At 41.8% G+C, this 22,302-nt stretch overlaps 2 non-coding genes across 2 annotated transcripts; one reads left to right on the top strand and one right to left on the bottom strand.

Annotated features, from left to right (window-relative positions):
- Positions 1–8,061: 8,061 nt before the first annotated feature.
- On the top strand, positions 8,062–8,199 carry LOC115934861 (small Cajal body-specific RNA 20). Its single transcript, XR_004070600.1, has one exon.
- Positions 8,200–11,632: 3,433 nt separating this feature from the next.
- LOC115934826 (small nucleolar RNA SNORA70) lies at positions 11,633–11,767 on the bottom strand. The gene has a single exon (XR_004070569.3). It is a non-coding gene; the product is annotated as a small nucleolar RNA SNORA70 (small nucleolar RNA).
- Between the last annotated feature and the right edge of the window lie 10,535 nt (positions 11,768–22,302).

The raw sequence follows: 22,302 nt of genomic DNA, 5'->3' as shown, positions 1-22,302 counted from the left end.
GCTGATATGTTTTGGATGTTTGTCCCCTCCTACTCTCATGTTGAAATGTGATTCCCAATGTTCACAGGGCCTGGTGGGAGGTGATTGGATCATGGAGGCAGATCCCTCATAAATGAAGTATCATCCCCTTGGTGATAAGTGAGTTCTCGCTGAGTTCATGTGAGAGCTGGTTGTTTAAAAGAGTGTGAAACCTCTTGCCTCTCTCTTTCTTGCTCCTGCTTTCGCCATGTGATGCACCTGCTTCCCCTTTTACTTCCGTCGTAATTGAAAGTTTCCTGAGGCCCTCACCAGAAGCAGATTCTGGCACTGTGCTTCCTGTAAAGCCTGCAGAACCATGAGTCAATGAAACCTCTTTTCTTTATAAATTATCCAGCCTCAGATATTCCTTTATAGCTATACAAATGGACTAACACAGTAGGAGTGTAATCAAGCCCAGGAACATGAACGTTAAAAAATGTCTAAGTGATTCTGATGCATAGATAGATTTAGGAACCACCACTGCCCTTGGCAACATTTATAATCCTCAGGGTTCCTCCTTCTCCCTTTAGTTGTAACACAATCCCCAGGGATTCAGAGCCAAGACATAGTTCTGAAGGAGGAGCTATAGTTACCATAGAAGTGATCACACATGCGCCATTGCACTCCAGCCTGGGCAACAAGAGTGAAACTCTGTCTCAAAGCAAAAAAAAAAGTGATCACACAGACTCAGACTGGTTAGAACAGAGTGATTGTCAATCAGAAGCAGTGGTGGCATGTGTCAGTACCAAGGACACTTTCTCAACCTCAGTGCACTCACCTCAGTGGAGAACAACTGCATTAGGAGTGTTTGGTTATCCTAGAAATGAGCTTATTGGGGCATAACAGATAACTGTTTGCTCAGGGATCAATGTTAATCACTTCTGCATTATTACAGAGAAGCCACTGCTTTCTTCATCATATGGCACATCTTCCAGGAGGACTATCTACAGGAATGTCTCATGTGTTTTGCCCATTACAACTAAAGGGGGTTTGCACTTGGGGGTTCTCGTTAGACTTTTCTGGTTAGACATTTGATGCTTCCTTCTTTGGGTTTTGAGTGGTCTGGGACATGTCAATAGCTTCCTGCACACCAAAGGAGGTCCGAGATCAAACGGCCTTGGATATAAAAGTACATCCATGTGCTGTGTGAGTGGTGGGAACTATGGTGAACTGCCCAAGAGAGATGCTACTTCGCAGTTTCAGTCTATCCCTGCCATGCAGAAATGCAGGATTAGTATTACCAGAGCTTCTGATATGAGAGATAGAGAAGGAGACAAGGAGAGGGAGGTGGAGAGAGAGAGAGAGGCATAGACAGAGAAGAGAGAGCAGATACTGGGATTTCTAAATATTGGCTCAGATGAAAGTTAAAAAAATATGTGGGCCACACAAAATATTTCTGTAGGCCACATCTGGCTATGTCTGCCAAAGAAATAAGTTCCATTTTGGAAGCTGCAATTCCAAAGCACCATGCTTAGTCACCATGCTATGTTGATTTGGCCACCTCTCAGGGTGAACCTCTTAGTGTGGTCTTTGCTTTTAGGGAGAGAAACTGAGGGACAAAGGTGGGACAGAACCATTTCTTACTGTCACCAACAGGCTCTGGTAGATTGCTCTAAAGCAACTTACTGACACACTGACAGATTTAAATTTCCACTGCTGAAAACCACTCATATCTTACTGTTGTCCAAACCCAAAGAATCAAATGGCCAACTCAATGCTGTTATAATTTTAATAGTAATACTGGTTCCTCTTCCTCTTATCTTCCAAATCTCCCATGGAAAAATGATCATCTCCATTGACAAGCACCGCCATCTGCAATTGGAGTAATCTGAAGCTGGCATTGTACTCTGCTTATCTCATCAACCCAGATTCCAAGGAGTTGAGGGATTTGATCATTTATGAAGGGGATTCGACCTGCATTTCTACCCTCTACCACCACAAAGTAAATTGTGAAATCATTCACACTTTTCTTCACTTCTAAATCCCTGTAGTGTCCATCTTTCCTGTTGCAAAGAAGTAGTAGAGGGGCAGAATCAGTCTGCAAGTGACAAATATTCTTTTTGCCTTGCAGCTCCTACTTCCACCAGTTCTCTTCTTTCCCACTCTCTGGTGGGTGAGAACTCTGGTGGGTAAATGTCTTTCCTGAGAAAGAAAGCCTCAACTAGGTGGGTGGTTCTGAAACAAAAATAGTGGCAAAGACTTGGCTGATGGAGAAGTATCCAAGGCAGTTTTGTGGGATCTTCCTGTCCCTTCAAAAGCAACTGGGCTCTGGATTCATATGTTAAAGGGACAGTTACCTTGGTAAGCATCTCTGTGTGTCAGATTCCTGCCCAGAGCCAGTAGCCCCTTTGAAGTATATGATAGTTATCACAAGGATGGAAATGGAGAAAGGTTTTCAGAATCACAGCAGAGATAATCTAAAATATGCATGCTTGTCCACTCCACCCACCCCAATCCTCTGGTCTGTCAGAATTAGCTTGGGGTAGGATTTTAATCATATAAAGTTCAGAAAATCTCCGTAGATGATTTTACTTCACTTGATTTAGTCCTAATTGAAAGCTACTGAACAGAGAATTATCCAGCCATTTGAGTTACTTTGGGAGTATTGTGGCTACATGGAGTCTATAAATGAGGTGCCCATTAAAACACACACACACACACACACACACACACCATGGGCCTTAAATAAGATGTGGATGGGATTAGACATATGCTTAGTCACCTGAAGGAGACGGGGCAGCTCCTAGGCATAACTGAAGATATTACCAAACCTAAAGAATGTGCCAAATTGAATGGATGGATAGTGCAGAGGAAAGAGAAGGTTGGTCAGTCAAGAGAACATAGACGAAGGGAAGCCACTGAAGCAAGGACTGGTAGTGCCCATCCCTGAGGGAGCCTCAGCAATTAGACCTTAAGTATCATGAACCATTGGCAAAACCATCACTATCACAAGAAGGATGAGTCAGGCCACCTGAGGCTGATGTCAGTAGGCATCAATCAACCTAATATCCCTGGTGCTAATTCCTTGCTTCTTCAAACAACCTTCTGGCCACCTCTCTTAAAGGAAGAGAAAACACTGGTCTATATTTCTGGTCCCCAAAACAGCAGTCTTTCATGGTGAATAGCTTTTGATTAATCATGATTTGGCATCCCATAAAGCTTGATTCCAAGTCCCTGCTTGATATGGCCTAAGCTTACTCTTCAACCTCATCTTAAACCACTAATGGTGAAATGATAGAATCTTCTTAAAAGGACTTTTTGTTTGTTTTGCTTTGTTTTGTGTTTGTTTTTGTTTTTGTTTTTGAGAGGGAATCTCACTCTGTCTCCCAGGCTGCAGTGCAGTGGAGTAATCTTGGCTCATTGCAACCTCTGCCCCCTAAGCTCAACGGTTCCTCCTACCTCAGTCTCCAAAGTAGCTGGGACCACAGATGCACGCCACCATGCCCAGCTAAGTTTTTGTATTTTTGGTAGAGACAGGGTTTCACCATGTTGCCCGGGCTGGTCTCAAACTTCCGAGCTCAAGCAATCCACCCACCTTGGCCTTCCAAAGGTTACAGGTGTGAGCCACCACCCCAGACCTTCAAGGGCTTTTTTTTTTTAAGGTGAAATTCTCATACATAAAATTAACCATTTTAAAGCGAACAATTTAGTGATATGTATCACATTCACAATGTGGGGCAACCACTACCTCTATCTTCCAAAACATTGTCATCACCCCAAAAGGAAATCCCTTAGCCATTAAGCAGTTGCTCCCTATTCTCTCCTGCCCCCAGCCTCTAGCAAACATCAATCTTCATTCTATCTCTTTGGATTTTCCTATTGTGAATATTTCATGTAAATAGAATCATGCAATAGATGACCTTTTGTGTCTGGCTCCTTTCATTTAGCATAATGTCTTCAAGGGTCATCCACATTGTAGTGTTTATCCGTACTTCATTTCTTTTCATGGCTGAATAACATTCCATTGTATGGATATGCCACAATTTGTTTATACATTCATCCATTGATGGATATTTGGGCTGTTTCCACCTTTCAGCCATTGTAAATAGTGTTGTTGTGAACATGGATGTACATGTCTTTGAGTAGCAGACAAATACAGTCCTCATTTATACACTTCTTGGAATTGCTGGGTCATATGATAATTCTGTATTTAACATTTTAAGGAACCAACAAACTGTTTTCCACCATGGCTGAACCATTTTACATTCCCACCGGCAATATAAGAGGGTTCCAATTACTTCACATCCTGATCAACACTTACTATTATCTATCTTTTCTTAATTATACCCCTCTTAGTAGGTGTCATGCCCTAATAACTAATGATGCTTAGTATTTTTATGTGCTTGTTGGCCATTTGTACATTCTCTTTGGAGAAATTCTATTCAAGTTTTTTCCCATTTAAAAAAATAATTATTTATTCTTAGAGCCTGGATCTTGCAATATTACCTGGTCTACACTCGAACTCCTAGGCTGAAGCAATTCTTCTCCTGAGTAGCTGGGGCTACAAGCACATGCGACCCTGCCCTGCACTTTTTGCCAACTTTAAAGTTGGGTTGTTTGTCTTTTTATTGTTGAGTTGTAAGAGTTCTTTATAGTCCAGATAGTAGACCCTTACCAAATATATAATTTACAAATATTTTTGACCATTCTGTAAGTTGTCATTTTACTTTCTAAAACTATCCTTTGAGGCACAAAATTTATTTATTTGTTTATTGCTCATACTTTTGGTGTTCTATGTAAGAATTCATTGCCAAATCCGAGATCATGAAGATTTATCTTTGTTTTCTTCTAAGAGTTCTGTGGTTTTAACTCTTGTATTTATGTCATTAATGCATTTTAAGGTAATTTTTGCTTATGGTATGAAGTAGGTATCCAACTTAATTTTTTTGTATGTGGTTATCCAATTGTCCCAGCACCATTTGTTGAAGAGATTATTCTTTCTATATTGCATGGACTTGGTGTCCTTGTCAAAAATCAGCACCATAAACCTGTGAGTTTATTTCTGGACTTTCAATTCTCTTCTATATCTCTATCCTTATGCCAGTACCACACAGTTTTAATTAGTGTACCTTTGTAGTAAGTTTTGAAATTGGGAAGTATAACTCTTCCAACATTGTTCTTTTCCTTCAATATCATTTTGACTATTTGAGGTCCTTTGCAATTACATTTTAATCTGAGGATTGGCTTTTCCATTTCTGCAAAAAAGTCTTTAAAATTATGATAGGGATTGCATTGAGTATGTAAATCACTTCGGGCTTTACTGCCATCTAAATAATATTAAGTCTCCAACCTATGAACAAGGAATGTCTTTCCATTTCTATAGGTCTTCCTTAAATTTTTTCAGCTATGCTTTTATAGTTTTCAGTGTACAAGTCTTTCATCACCTTGGTTAAACTTATTCCTGGGCATTATATATCTGGGGAGAATGCTAAAAAGGATCATTCTTACTGGTGTGCGGAGAAGAGTCCTCACAGGAGAAAGGTTAAAAGCAGCAAGATGCATTGTATATTCCTGGTGAGAGATGATGATGCCTTGGGCAATAGGGTAGTCTCAGGAATGGCAAGAAGAGGTTGAATTCAGGATAACTTTGGAAGGTACAGCCAAAAGACAAGATTGACTGAGATATGGGAAAATTCTGAGTCAAGGATCACTTCAAGGTTTTTGACCTAAGTAATTGGTGAATGATGGTGTCATTTACTGAGATGGAGAACACTGGACAAGGCACAAGGGAAAAAAGAACTTAATTTGGACAAATCAAGTTTGAATTGTCTGTTAGAGATGGTTATTGTTTACCACAATTTATAATTGCATATCCATTTGTTTATTTGTTTATTGTTATTATTTATAGTTTCGATGGCTAGAAATGTTTACTTTATTAACTGTTGCGTCCCTCAGTAGACAGCAAACTCCATGAGGGTAAGAACCAAATCTGTCTATTAACTGTTGTATCCTCACGCCTAACACAATGCCTGGCACATAGTAAGTTATCACTAAATATTTTTTAACAAATCAAAATGCAAGGCCAGCCAGACATAGTGGGTGTGTCTGTAGTCCCAGCTACTCAGGAGGCTGAGATGGGAGGATCATCTGAGCCTGGGAGGTCAAGGCTGCCAAGATTGTGCCACTGCAGTCCAGCCTGGGCAACAGAGTGAGAACCTGAAAAAAAAAAAAAAGCCAGGCCAGGCCCAGGTGGTTTTTCCTATATTCCTGATTTATAATATTACTTTCAGGTGTACATTCTTGTTCTTTACTTACTACCACATTTCCAGTACTTTTTATTTTTGTAAGAAGTGAGGTTCCTTTATTCAAAATTTGACAAATCATGAAATGCCTCTCACCCCATCTCCTTACTCCTTACACTTTACCTTTCCATCCATGTAATCTCTGGCACAATGCCATGACTTAACAAATGCCAAGAAATGTAAGAAGAAAAGACCTAGTACTTCTCAATAACAATAGCTAATATGTATTGAGTGCCAATTATGTGTCAGGCACGGTGTAAAATGCTCTGTATCATCTCATCCAATGTTTCTAACAAATGTATCAGCACAAAGCCTGAAGCGTTGTTGCATCTTTTCAGTTTTAGGGTCATATTCTTTGGAATATGAGCTTGTCCGTGTAGCCAAAGGGAACAGTTGAGATGGGTACATTAATTTACCTAACTGAGTATATATAAATGTCATTTTTTAAAAAGATGCTGGCTATGCCAGCATAAATAAAGCCTTGGAGAATCTTGCAGTTAGGCAAATGAGTAAATTTAAGGTATTCATTTAAAAAAAAAATCCATCAGGCACAGCCTGGGCAACATGGCAAAAACTGCCTCTACAAAAAATACAAAAATTAACCAGGTGTGGTGGTGCCCACCTGTGGTCCCAGCTATTCGAGAGGCTGAGGTGGGAGAATCAGCTGAGCCCAGAAAGCCAAGGCTGCAGTGAGCTCTGATTAATCACGCCACTGCACTCCAGCCTGGACAACACAGTGAGACTGTCTTAAGAAAAAAAAAAAATCTGAGCATGGTGGCTCACACCTACAATCCCAGCACTTTGGAAGTCGATATGAGAGAATCGCTTGAGCCCAGGAGTTGGAGGCTGCAGCGAGCTATGACTGCACCACTGCACTCCAGCCTGGGCAACAGAGTAAAACCCTGCCTCAAAAAAAAAAAAAAAAAAAAATCCCAAATCGAGAGACATTCTACAACATACCAGTACCACTTAAAATCTTTAAGGTCATCAAGGACAGGAAAAGTCTGGGAGTGTCACAGATCAGAGGAGGCTAAAGTGACATAACAACTAAATGTAATGTGATATCCTGGCTGGGATCCTGGAACCAAAAGGGACACTTTTAAAAACAGTGAAATTGGATAGAGTGTGGAGTTTAGTTAATATTAATATACCAGGGTGCATTGGCTCGTGCCTGTAGTACCAGCTACTTGAGAGGTTGAGGCAGGAGAATCGCTTGAGTCTAGGAGTTTGAAGCCACCTGGGCAACATAGCAAGACCCTGTTTCTGAAAAAAGAAAAGAAAAGAAAAGAAAAAAAAACATATATATATAACAATGTACCAATGTTGGTTCTTTAGTTGTGACAAAAGTACCTCAGTAATCTAAGATGTTAGCAATAGGGGAAACTTTGTAAGGGGTATATGGGAACTCCATACTGTCTTTACAACGTTTTTGTTAATCTAAAACCATTCTAAAATAAAAAGCTTATGAGTAAAAAAGGGTACAGAGATTGGGGTCAGAGCAGAGATGACACATTTCAGATCTGTCATCCCATGCAGTGCCCCCAGTTGGACTTATCTATGTGGCCTCCCTCCAAGTCTATTCATCCTTTAAAGAGGCATATCCAAGATGTTGCCCTCCGCACAGTGCTGCGTATCCAGGTCCCCATAACAGCTCTGGGGAACTTCACTGCTTCAGCGTCATCCCAAGGAGAAACCTTTGGGAGGGAAGCAGACATGGGTGTGATTTCAGACACAAACACTTGAAACCTGTAGTGGAAGTTCAGTCTCTTAGAATTTTTTATTGGCAAGGACCTTAGGTGTTTGTCTCATTTTTGTAGATCAGGACACTGGGAGGCTCCCTTTTCTCCTTAGCCATGGCTGGAGGCCAAGTCCAGCCCTCAAGGATCATTGTCAGGACCAACACGAGCTGGACAGCCTTGTTTTCCTACCTCAGATGGGAAAAAGAAAAAAAAGAAAAGAAACTTGGACCCAGTAAAAATGAGTAATTTATTTAAAGGCCAGTTAGGGCCAGTCATGGTGACTCAAACCTATAATCCCAGCACTTCGGGAAGCTGAGGTGAGAGGACTGCTTGAGCCCAGAAGTTCAAAACCAGCCTGGGCAACATAGTGAGACCCTGTCTCTACAAAAAATAAAAAATCAGCCAGGTGTGGTGGTACATGCCTGTACTCCTAGCTGCTCAGGAGGCTGAGGCTGGAGGATCGCTTGGAGCCCAAAAGGCCAAGGCTATAGTAAGCCATGGTCATACCACTGCACTCCAGCCTGGGCAGCAGAGTGAGAACCTGTCTCAAAATAAAATAAAACAGGCCAGTTAGTAGCTTCAGACATATTTCTCAACAATGTTAGTTTTTTCAATGTTAATGAAATATCCTCCCCTGCCTTTTAATGGATTCTGACTCAAAACCCTAATACATAGAACAGATAGGAAGTGAGCTGTTCTGGCTAAGGAAAGAGGAGGGAGCCTCAGTTCTAGCTACACATTTACGTTTTACTACCTTCCAATAGGTTAGTGAAAGGATTCCATAGGGTTCCGAAGAGTTCTATAGGATTTCTATGGAACCCTTGGAAGCAGAGTTTAAAATCTGTATCACTTTAAGGCTGCATATTATTCCAGTATGGGGTTATTCCGTAATTTACATAACCAATCCCCTATTGCTGGCCATTTTATTCGGTCAAACTTTCAATTTTATGAACATTCATCTCTGCACTTATTTCTATTTTATCATGATATGGAATTTTTGGGTCAAAGGTATTTTAACGCTTTTAAGACATGTTAACAAATCACTCTCCAAAATGGCTATAAGAATTTACAGTCCCAGCAGCAGTATATTCACGAGTGGCTAATTTCCCTATAAAAAAATCAACACCGGATTTTAACAGTATTTTTCATTTGGCCAATCTGATACAGAAAAAATGGAATCTAAGTATTGTTCAAATTTGCATGTCTTTGATCACTACTACGGCTAAACTTTTGGGGTGAATTTTACTGGCTATTTAAATATTTTCATTTGTGTTCTTTGCCCATTTCTTTCTATTTGGATTTTTGTTGTTGTTATTGTTTTACAAAATTTCTTCACAAATTAAGACTAAACCTTTTTATTGTTTGTTTTTTTTGAGACAGGATCTTGCTCTGTCACCCAGGCTGGAGTGTGGTGGTGTCATCATAGCTCACTGCAGCCTTGAACTCCTGGGCTCAAGCCGTCCTCCAGCCTTAGCCTCCTTATTAGCTGGTACTACAGGTATGCACCACTACGCATGGCTATTTTTTTTTTTTTTTTTAGACATACAGGGTTTCACTTTATTGTCCAGGCTGGTCTCAAACTAGGGCTAGGCTCAAGCGATCCTCCCACCTTGGCCTCCCAAAGTACTGGGGTTACAAGTGTGAGCCATAGTGCCCAGCAACTCCTTATCTATAAGTAAAGATTTCTGAGTGTTAAATTTGCCTTTTGTTTATCATATAATTTTTAAATATTTATTTCAAATCTAGCAGTCTTTTTCTTTACAGTTTCTGCTGTAAGGTAATTTTTTTTTAATTATGTTGAGAAATGTCTTCCCTACTCCAAACATTTTCTTTTAGTGGTAATTCCTCAGTGGTGTGAGTGTTAAGACTTCTTTAGTAAAAAACACCATAGTACACTGGTTAAGAGTAAAAGCTGTAGGATACAAAGTTTCAGTTAGACAAGAGGAAGGAGTTTTTGAGATCTATTGCACAGCATGGTGACTATAGTTAATAATACTGTGTTGCATGTTTCAAAATTGCTGAGAAAGTAAATTTCAAATGTCCTCACCCCAAAAAAACAATAAGTATATAAGGTGATGGATATGTTAATTAGCTTCATTTAATCATTCCACATCGAATACATATATCAAAACATCACATTGTACTCCATAAATATATATAATTATATTTTGTCAATTAAAAATAAATTTTTAAAAAGAATAAGCTACACCCACACACAAAAGTAAGTCACAGCTATTGGATTAGTTGGTCCTAGATTTGAGTACAAGTTCCCCTGACTTATTAGTCATGAGTCCTTGATCAACTTAAATTCTTTGAACCTGTTTACACATCTGAAAATAGAAATAAAATTAATAGTACCAACCTCACAGAATTGTCATGATGCTCAGATTAGTTAATGCTTATGACATACTTGGTATCAGGTCTGGCAAATAGCAAACAATAATATGAGTTATTACTTTTTTTTTTTTTTGAGATGGAGTCTTGCTCTGTCACCAGGCTGGAGTGCAGTGGTGCCATCTCAGCTCACTGCAACCTCTGCCTCCCTGGTTCAAGCGATTCCCCTGCCTCAGCCTCCCGAGTAGCTGAGACTACAGGCTTGTGCCACCACGCCCAGCTAATTTTTTGTATTTTAGTACAGACAGAGTTTCACCATGTTGGCCAGGATGGTCTCAATCTCCTGACCTCATGATCTGCCTGCCTCGGCCTCCCAAAGTGCTGGGATTACAGGCGTACTGAATTCATCTTTATTTATAATGGCATATGATATGATATAGGAATTTGAGTGTTCTTTTTTATCCCAGATCTTTAACCAATTTGTCTTAGCATTTTCTGAATAACTGGTCATTTCATAATTGATTGGAAAATGTCACTGTCATGAAATATACTTATATATACTTTTTTAAAAATAGGTGGACAGGAAGTAGGATTTACTGGTGGGCATCAGGAGGGGGCAGCACAGTGGAAGCCCTCACTAGAGCAGGGCCAGACACTTGTCCAGAGGACCACGACTGGGGATGTACTTGGCCCCACAGCCATGTAGGAGGAGCCACTTCTCAGCCACCGTATCTTCAAATTCATCCACCTTGGGCCCAGCGTGGTGGCTCACACCTGTAATCCCAGCACTTTGGGAGGCCAAGACGGACAGATTCCCTGAGCTCAGAGGTTCGAGACCAGACTGGGCAATATGGTGAAAACCCGTCTCTACTAAAATACAAAAAAAATTAGCTGGGGGTGGCGGCATGCACCTGTAGTCCCAGCTATTTGGGAGGCTGAGGCAGGAGAATTGCTTGAACCTGGGAGGTGGAGGTTGCAGTGAGCTGAGACTGCGCCACTGCACTCCAGCCTGGGCAACAGAGCGAGATCCATCTCAAAAAAAAAAAAATTAATCCACCTTGAATTTGGTAAAGCACCACTTCTTTGAGATGTGGATCTTCTGGCAGCCAAGTAACTTGAACTTGGCCCTGCATAGGTCCTCAATCACATGCTGCTTGTTCTGCAGCTTGGTGCACATGGACATGATGACTTGGCCTATGTGAACCCTGGCCACAGTGCCCCGGGGCTCTCCCAAGGAATCTGTTTGGAGCCTACACTGGGGGTAGTGCAAGGTCAGAGACATGAACATACATTTGAAAGGCCTATCTCCAAGGTCCCTTAGAGCAACCCATCCAAGAAACAGTCTGCATACCCTGACAAGGAAGCTGCTGTTTGCAGCCATGGCACACCAGGGCCCCGTGAGGAAAGAAACTCAGTTGGCTTAATTGGCTGTAGCTTCTACAAACTTTTATTTGTTATGGGATTTCTACTCTATTTCAGTGATTTGCCTGTTTGCTTTTGCACATTTAGCACACTATTTTACTTTGTAGCATTGTATAGCGTTGTAACATGTTTTCCTACTTAGTTGTAAAAGTACTCCCCTGATATTACTTTTTATATTTTCATGATTGTATTTATTGAAACAACTTCTGTATGGAGCACTGTCATAGCTTAGTGAAGGGAGTACTGGAATTAGAGGACACAGTCACCACTGTGAGTGGGATGTATGTGTGTTTGTGTAGGGGAGCCGTGGGGGAGAGATCTTCCATTTCACCATTCATTCTCATACCAGGCATAGTGTTTGGTTTGGAAATATAGGCTGAGTAAGACATGGACTCTGCTCTCAAGAAGTCTTCAGTGTAGGGCAGAGACAAATAAAACAGTGATTTTTAGCACTGGATGATTGTAGAGGGTGATATGGGAGCACAGAGGTGGGTCATCGCAATGAGGAAGTGACAGCTGATTTGAGTTTTGAAGGATACAATTGAGGTGGCAAAGCAGAAAGGAAGTGAAGGTAGAAGGGGGCACAGGAGAAAGGTCCTCTGGGAAGGGGAACAGAATGCGTGAAGGTATGTCAATTTGTAGAAAACAACAACCTGTTCGGTGTGGTTGGAGAGGATGTGGGAGGTGGGGGGATGACTGGAGTGTAAAGGTACATACACCCAAAATAACTCCAGGACATCTAAAGGGCAGCTTCACTACCCGAGTTCTAGCTGATGCCCTTTCTTCTCCCTGAAGCTTTCAGCATATTCCATTGCATGAAGATTTGGTCAGTCCAGATTACTGAGGAAGAATCCTGTGATATTTTGTGACATCTTTTGTTCATTTTTATTTAATTTCCACTCCTGTTCCTTGAACGCAGCTTCTACAAATTTACTTGCCAGACACATCTCTAGATACTAGGATATAAAGTGAACAAAATGAAGACCCTGCCCTCATAGAGTTTATAGTTTGAGTAAAGGAAGACAGAAAATTAAAAAAACAAGGATGTAAATATATAGTTTGCTAGTTGGCAATAAAGGATGCTTTGGAGAAAAATAAATCTGCATCAGAGGGATAAATATGCAGTACTTCCTACATTATGTTGTAACTCCTCCCCACTAGACTGAGTGCTTTTTGAGGTCATAGATTTTGTTTTATCAATTCCTGGACTGTAGTTGACTAGTCCAGTGCCTAGAAAAGAGTACATGTTTAATAAAAATAGAAAAGCAATATAGGTTACACCCGGGTGAGGCTGCCTTGGCCCAATTCAGTCTCTGCCACTAATTAATCATGACCTTGGATAAAGTACTCAGTTCTGTATGCCTCAGTTTCCTTATCTTAAAAATGAAGACTGGCTGGGCGCAGTGGCTCATGCCTATAATCTCAGCACTTTGGGAGGCCGAGGCAGGCGGATCACCTGAGGTCGGGAGTTCAAGACCAGCCTGACCAACATGGTGAAACCCCCATCTCTACTAAAAATACAAAATTAGCCAGGCATGGTGGCTCATGCCTGTAATCCCAGCTACTTGGGAGGCTGAGGCAGGAGAATCACTTGAACCTGGTGGGGGTGTAGGTTGCAGTGAGCTAGATTGTTCCATTGCACTCTAGCCTGGGCAACAAGAGTGAAACTCTGTCTCAAAAAAAAAAAAAAAAAAAGACAAAGAAGGTACCATCCTCATAGGGTTGCTAAGAGAATTAAATAAGATAATATATTAAAGCACTTTAAATTGTCCCTCTGCATAGGTAGCACTCAACAAATGACAACTATTATTACTCAATAATGGACTATAATCTGAGTGCATTCCAACAACATGGACCTTAGGGCAATGAAAATAATTTATTGTCAGTTGAAGATCTTGCTAGTGCTAGAGTCTGCTTCTGAATTTACACCAGTATATCATGCAGCCCAAATGCTGTCTGAGATATTTACCCAGAACATGGCGGCATGAGCAACTGACACAGCCCCTGGCTGTCCTTTCATGAACTTCAGCCCCGACTTTGCATCCCGCAGCCCACTAGAATGGAGGCTCTCTGCCTCGTTACTAGGTTTGGGAATATGGCATTAAAAATAGGATTGTCGAGCCAGATGCAGTGGTTCACTCCTGTAATCCCAGCATTTTGGGGGCCGAGGCAGGCAGATCACCTGAGGTCAGGAGTTCAGGACCAGCCTGGCCAACATGGCAAAACCCCATCTCTACTAAAAATACAAAAATTAGCCAGGCATGGTGGTGCACACCTGTAGTCCCAGCTACTTGGGAGGCTGAGGCAGGAGAATCACTTGAGCCTGGGAGGCAGAGGTTGCAGTGAACCGAGATCACGCCACTGTATTCCAGTCTGGGTGACAGAGTGAGACCCTGTCTCAAAAAAAAAAATAGAATTGTCCAGGTTTATTTGGTGATAACATGTTCTGACAGTATTTAGCCTACAGGCCATGTACATTTTCATCATCTCTTCTCAGTGAAGGGATTGCCTGGAGCGATGTCATGTGTCTAGAAATATTGCCTTCTAAATTGTCAACAAAGTAAAAGAGAGTCATTTCTTAAATTTGTCTGGGGATGCTGTAGTTTGCAAAGCACTCTCCTATCCATTATCATTCAATCTGCAAGCAAACACTCCAGAGAGGCAAGACAGGGTGATCATTTCCACTTAACGGCGATGAAAACGAGACTTATATGGTTAAGCCTCAGCCACGTTCTTCTCACTCATGATTCTGTCTCTATGCCCTACATGAGGTTTCTCACGAATCCTGGGTTCCCTCAAACTAGTCAACATGTTGATATGGGCCCTTTATCTTGGTATTTATCAATTTTTATATATTTTTCAGCATATCCAAAACTTCCCCATGTTTAGAGCCACAAAATATATAACTATATATATTTTTTTAGGTTAGGTGAAGCTGACCTCAATCCACTGGAGCAGCATGAATCTTCTGCACCCAGTACCTAACAGCTCTCTGTCATGGGGGCCAACAACCCCTGGTTGTAGGATGGAGGCTAGAATTCTGAAGTGACTCCAAACAAGTCTATAGTTGCCCTGAGTAATAATGATGATAGTTGATCTGTTACCATGGCACAAATCAAGGCATACTGGAAAATATACTCGGCTATATACTCAGGTCAGTAGCTTTTAAAAAATTGGTGGTGTGTAGCATATTGAAATAAGTTTGCTAACTTATTATACCATGTAAGGATAGTAAATCATCATCATCATCATCATCATCATCATCAAATAACAATATAGGGGCATTTCGACACCAAGAAGGTAGGAGAAATAGAATCTCAGAAGGGACAGTACATTTAGCTTTATGAAGAACTCACAAATCATCCTAATATTTCCTGTTCTAACAAGGTCTGTGCAAAACACTTCATCAGGCGCTTGCTCTAGGGCTGGCATTTGAAATCACTGCTCTGGGAGTTATAACATCATTTCTACACTTTTTGGCCTGGTATCCTTAACTCCGGCTATGTTCAGAGCTGGAGAATTCCAGGCCTAAGAAGGTAAAATATGGACTAACAATACAGGTTCTCTGCACATCTGAGATGGCCCAAAGACTTGTGAATCATTCTTTCTGGATATGCTATTAAAAGCAGTGGGAGCTGGGCGTGGTGGCTCATGCCTGTAATCCCAGCACTTTGGGAGGCCAAGGCAGGAGGATCATGAGGTCAGGTGTTCGAGACCAGCCTGGCCAGCATGGTGAAACCCTGTCTGTACTAAAAATACAAAAAATTAGCCGGGCATGGTGGCACGCACCTGTAGTCCCAGCTATTTGGGAGGCTGAGGCAGGAGAATTGCTTGAACCCAGCAGGCAGAGGTTGCAGTGAGCCGAGATGGCACCACTACACTCCAGCCTGGGTGACAGAGCAAGACTCTATCTCAGAAAAAAGAAAAAAAAAAAAGCAGTGAACATGATATAATTAAGTATCGTTTGGAACAGTAAATTTGTTTTTGTAGTGGTTGGAACAACATGTTAATCCCAAGAAGTCTTAGCCTGGGAATAATTATGGAACCTGCAGTTAGCAGAGGGAAGTGCCTGATTGGATGCCACAAGTTATTGCAACCCATGGAGAAGCTGTCATTCATAGATGAGATCCTGACCTTCGTGTGTTACCAATACCCACATTAAAAAACCCTATTGTGAACATTTGGGCAGACATTATTATTGTTATTATCATTTAGAGAAACAGGGTCTCACTCTGTTGCCCATGCTAGAGAGCAGTGGCATGATCATAGCTCACTGTAAGTTCAAACTTTTAGGCTTAAGTGATCCTCCCACCTTAGCCTTCTGAGTAGCTAGGACAACAGGTTCATGCCACCATGCGTTGCTTACTTTTTGGTTTTATTTTTTGGTAGAGTTGGGGGTCTCTTTATGTTGCCCAGGCTGGTCTTGAACTCCTGGCCTCAAGTGATCCTCCCATTCAGCATTCCAAAGTGCTTGGATTACAGGCATGTGCTACTGCACCCAGTCCAGACATTATAAATGTCATTATAAAGTGAAAAGCGTATTACTAAAAAAAAGCAAGAGGAGAGAGAGAATATTTTTTGAGTGTCTAATGTGTCAGACACATGCAAGCAAACCAAATATCATTCACAATAACCTTCAAAACTAGCTATCCTTATTTTATGAGTGAGGAAATTGATGTAGAAGATAGAGAACTAGAACAAGATCACATAGCTGGAAACTGACAGAGTTCAAGTCTATTTGAATCTGAAACCATGCTTTCTATATAACATCACTACGGAAAAGAGAACCAAGACCTAGAGTCACACTGTCTTTTAGCATGGTGAAATATAAACCACTGGAACCAAAAGTACTTGCAAGTTAAAACTAAAGGGGGGCTTCTTAAAGTTGATAAATACCATCTATGAAAAACCTACCAATAACATTATTCTGAATGCTGAAAGACTGAATGGTAGAAGACTGTTTCCTAAGATTGGGAACAAGGCAAGGAAGTTTTGCTCTCATCACTTTTATTCAACTATTCATTGGAGGTCCTAGACAGTGTAATAAGTCAAGAAAAATAAATAAAAGGCCGAAATGTTGGAAAGGAAGACATAAAACTGTTTTTATTTATAGATTAATAAGATTAGAGAATCCTCAGGAACCTAGAAAAAAGCTACTAGAATAAATGGATTTAGCGAGCCTGCAAAAAAAGTCGATATAAAAAATTCAAGTGTATTTCCATATACCAGCAATGAACTACTGGAAAATAAAATTTAAAAACCAATGCCAGCCTGGTGTGGTGGCTCACACGTATAAATCCAACACTTTGGGAGGCTGCAGCTGGAAGATCAATTGAGCCCAGGAGTCCAAGATCAGCCTGGGTAACATAGCAAGGGAGACCTCGTATCTGTAAAGACAAACAAACAAACAAAAAAGAATCCACAGCTCATGGAACTTAAAATATTTATTGGATTAAATTACAGCTCAATAAAGTTGATTTTAAAAATAAAAAATTTTGCATTGAAAAATTTTAAAATAAATTCCTAGTTGTGTCCTTGTACTAGCAACTGTAAAGAAAGACTTGCACAGACCCAGTCTCAGGTTGTGCACATGTGCTCTTTATTTGGAAATGATGGCCTACGCAGGTAAACAGAGGTAAAATGTCTGACCAAATAGAAGAAACTCATTGCTCCAAGATTTGATTTTTATTGCTAGACTACTGCTTAAAATCTGAACATACCAACAACAGGTTTTGAAGGCAGGAGACAAGAGTAAAGTCACAGGGATAGTCAATGGAGAGAATTAATGAGGCCATGAGAATCTCACATAGGGCAGTAGGAAAGTCATTAAATGCTCTCCTATCTTCTATCTTGAAAGGATTCCTGAAAGGGCAAGACTGAAGGCTTTAGCAAGAGAGGATATGCACACTCTGGCAGCCCAGAATTCTGAGGTTACAGTAGGCATTTCCCAGTCCAGGAGAGTAAAATTAAACAGAAATATTGTGTAATGGATGGACCCATTGTAGGCATGTATCCTAAAGAAATACTGGGCCAGGCGTGGTGACTCATGCCTGCAATCTCAACACTTAGGAAGGCCAAGGCTGGAGGATTGCCTGAGCCCAGGAGTTCAAGACCAGCCTGGACAACACAATGAGACTCTGTCTCTACAAAAAACTTTTAAAAATTTCCCAGGTGGGCCCAGCGTGATGGTTTATGCCTGTAATCCCAGCACTTTGGGAGGCCGAGGCGGGCGGATCACAAGTTCAGGAGATCGAGACCATCCTGGCTAACACAGTGAAACACCGTCTCTACTAAAAATACAAAAAATTAGCCAGACATGGTGGCATGCACCTGTAGTCCCAGCTACTCAGGAGCTGAGGCAGGAGAATCACTTGAACCCAGGAGGCGGAGGTTTCAGTGAGCCGAGATCGTTCCACTGCACCCCAGCCTGGGCAACAGAGCGAGACTCCCTCTCAAAAAGAAAAAATTACCCAGGTGTGGTGGCATGTGCCCAAAGTCCCAGCTGCTCAGGAGGCTGGGGCTGGAGGATTACATGAGCCCAGGGAGTTGAGTCTATAGTGAGCAAGGATAGTGCCACTGCACCTCAGCCTGGGCCATAGAGCCAGAGCTGTCTCTTAAAAAAAAAAAATTGTACCCGTGCATAAGGAAACATGGATGGGAATACTTATTGAAGAGTTGCTTGTAAAAAAAAAAAAAATGAGAAATGAGAAAGGATTTAATGAAGTAAGGCACAAAGTCACATCTGTTTTGGAGCGGATCCTATCAGTTCCCCACCCATATGACCTAGCACTTACCATGTCTGTGTATGTCAACTGACTTCCAATTGATAGCACAAGCATCTCCTTGACTGAAGGCTTTTTCTGGCCACCAGAGCCCTCTCTGCCCAGATGCAAGGCAGGCCAAAAGTCCCTGAGTCAATGTGCCTCTGAAGTAGCCCTTGATCAATGGCAGATGGAAGTCAGTGGATAAATACTCCAGCTCTCTTTAGGTAGAAGCGTTGGACAGTTGTGTACTACATTGGCTCCCAGTTTCCCCATGGAGTTGAGCTCTGGTTTTACATACAGTGATGACTTGCTTTGAAAAACACCCTTTATTGGCTTCCTTCCCTTCCCTGTCTCACTTCCCCATTACCCTATTTTCTGGGATCACCTCCCACATAAAGTAATCACACTTAAATCCTGTCTCAAGGTCACCTTTCAAATTCAGCATTATGAAAAGAACAAAGCACATTAATAAATAGATTATGAAAAGATCCTTATAACATATTGTTAAGTGAAAAAGCATTTTATAGAACTATGTGTATAGTATAATAGCATGTATTTTGAAAACACAAAAAATAGAACCATACTTTTTTTTTTCTTGAGACAGAGTCTTGCTCTGTCATCCAGGCTGGAGTGCAGTGGCATGATCTCAGCTCACTGCAACCTCCGCCTCCTGGGTTCAAGTGATTCTCGTGCCTCAGCCTCCCAAGTAGCTGGGACTACAGGTGTGTGCCACCACACCCAGCTAATTTTTGTATTTTTTGTAGAGACAGGGTTTCATTATGTTGACCAGCTGATATAGAATTCCTGAGCTCCAGCAATCTGCCCACCTCAGCCTCCCAAAGTGCTGGGATTACAGGTGCAAGCCACAGCACCCAGCCGAGAACCATACATTTTAAAATGTGCATGTGTGTGTGCAAATGCCAAGAATCTTTTCATGAATTACTTGTGATTTTATTTTATTTTATTTATTTTGAGACAGGGTCTTGCTCTGTCACACAGGCTGGAGGGCAGTGGTGCAATCACAGCTCACTGCAGCCTTGACCTCCTGGGCTCAAGCTATTCTCTTGCCTCAGCCTCCAGAGTAGCTGAGACTACAGGTACCCACCACCATGCCCAGCTAATTTTGTTTTTATTATTATTTGTAGAGACGAGGTCTTGCCATGTTGCCTAGGCTGATCTCAAACTCCTGGGCTCAAGCAATCCTCCTGTCCCAAAGTACTGGGATTACAAGCATGAGCCACCTCACTCGGCCTACTTGTGTTTCTAAAAGTAAATTTAAAATACTTTATAATGGATGGAAGAGCTCGGTTTACGTCAGCTTAAACCAACACTGGGCACTGGGGACGCCTAGCAAAATAGGAGCCTAGTCTCTGCCCTTGGGGAGCTTGTAGAGCATTAAAGGCAACAGATGAGCAAACATTTGCAAGGCCAGGTGACAAGTACCATGACAGACAAAAGCAGAGTGACTGCAGTAACACAGAGGTGGGGCCTGGCCAGCCATCTGCAGAAAAAATTCATTCCTCTCCTACCTGCCCTGCAGCCTTAGGTACACTTCAACCCAAATCACTAGAGCTCAGTCAGCAGAGCTGAAGGTATAACGATTAAGAATTAAGCAAATCAGGTACTTACCACCCAGTCAGAATACAGTTTTAATGGAAGGATAATGACATCCCTGGAGGAATGTCCTGGAGCAGAAATTTATCAGTGTTTCTAGCACCCCCAGGAATTTCTAGTGAACAATTACATTGACACATCGCCCCTAGCTTTTCAGATCTCTCACCAGCCTCCGGACCTCCCACCCCTGCCCCATGCTCTGAGACCAGCCCACTGAGCAACCTTCTGCTGAGGATTTAGCTTTCCATGGAGGCTTGCTAGGGGAAGAAAGTGTATTTGAGGAGGCAAGTGTTACAACCCAGCTGTCACTGGAAGGCAATCAACTGGCCGGTTTCTTGCCTCTGGTACCTTATTACAAGGCCCATTAGCCCAGTGGTTCCCAACTTTGCTGCATATTAGAATCTACTGGGGAGCTTTTAAAAATCCTGATGCCTAGGTCACACCTCATACCTACTAAGTTGTGTGGGAGGCGTGGGGGTGACCAGGCAGTGGTGTGCTAAAGCTGGCTGCTACCTGGTTCTGGAGAACCTATTGTGTACATCTCTTCCCAATTCTGTCTTCAATGATGTCATACTAGCAGCTTGAAATTAACCATGGCTGGGCGCGGTGGCTCATGCCTGTAATCTCAGCACTTTGGGAGGCCAAGGTGGGTGGATCACCTGAGGTCAGGAGTTCGAGACCAGGCTGGCCAACAGGGTGAAACCCCATCTCTACTTACAAAAAAAAAAAAAAAAAAAATTAGCTGGGCATGGTGGCACACACCTGTAATCCCAGCTACTTGGAAGGCTGAGGCAGGAGAATTGCTTGAACCCGAGAGGCAGAGGTTGCAGTGAGCCGAGATCGTGCCATTGCACTCCAGCCTAGGCAACAGAGTGTGACTCTGTCTCAAAAAAAAAAGAAAGAAATTAACCATGATAGAAGTTTTTATGCCATGGATATAAATCAGGGCTTTCTTTTCTTTCTAAACAGCCAATTCTTAAAATATTTACCAGCATACCACTGAAACCAGGCATCAGTAGTTTTTGAATATCCTCAGGTGATTCCAATGTGAAGCACGGTCTGGAAACCACCACCGTCTTAGTCTTTCCCAAATAATGCTCATTGTAGTCTTGGATAATTTGGTTTCACCTGCTAACCCTAGCAATAAATATTTAAGGCTGTGGCTCTCTAATCTGGGACCACTGTCTCTGCGGACTTTCCTCGAGGACAACCTTTATTCTGCCATGGAGGCTGAGCTCTGTAACGTGGTGTATTGGGGTGGATAGGTGGTAATTTTGTGTATGGTTCATTGCTGCCCTTTTGATGAAAAGTATCTTGTTGTATTTTGATTCTAAGCTGAAAATAGATCCACAGAATATTGTCTGTATAACATTATGAAACATTCCTCATTTTACTGCTGTGTCCAATGCATGTGAGTTATACTTTCATTTACTAAGGCTTAAGAAGCCAAAGTAATAAAGGGCACCTACAAATGTTAAGCATAATAATTTTGTAATCTATTTTAAAATTTTCTTTTTTAATAACTTTAAGATAAAATGTTCACCACTCATCTAGGAAGAAGGAAGTTTGGGACATCGTCTGACTCACATGGCCAAGGACATGGGTCAGGGCTGAGGTTTGGTCCTGGGGTTTGGAGCTGGGATAAATAACCCATCCAGGGACTGAAAAACGGAGAGGGGTAAGATGAGGCCAACATCCTGAGATACACGCAAAGGGAATTCTCCTGGGGCTCAGAGCCTGTGTTGTTAGGATGGGAAGAGGCCCAGTTGCAGGGGAAGAAGGACCAGGTGGTACGTGAACTTAGATTTGTCTGGCCTCACCCAGTCCCCAGCTTGTTGCCATGTCCTGTCTCTATCTTAGTTGCTATTGGCTCCCTGACTGATTCTTCCACTGTCTTGTCTGGCTTCTCTTGTTATACCTTCCGGTAGCTGATCCTGAACATGCACGTTGTCCTTCAGCAATACCAAATGCCTATGAGGTTTGTAGCCTTGCTCCCACTCTCTCTTATCAAGCCTCCACCTTTGCTTTGGCATTGATGACTTTATCCCCTGTCACAAAACTGATGCAGGGACTGTAGGGGCTCAGAAAAATGGATGAAGGAAGATGGGAGAAGCATTTTACAATTTACTAAGATTAAAGTATCACATCTCATCTCCCCAACCAACTCCC

This window comes from Gorilla gorilla, chromosome 4 (genome assembly GCF_029281585.2).
Source record: "Gorilla gorilla gorilla isolate KB3781 chromosome 4, NHGRI_mGorGor1-v2.1_pri, whole genome shotgun sequence".
NCBI lineage: Eukaryota > Metazoa > Chordata > Mammalia > Primates > Hominidae > Gorilla > Gorilla gorilla.
The sequence above is the reverse complement of the archived record's forward strand: the minus strand, read 5'-3'. Positions and strand labels throughout refer to the sequence as shown.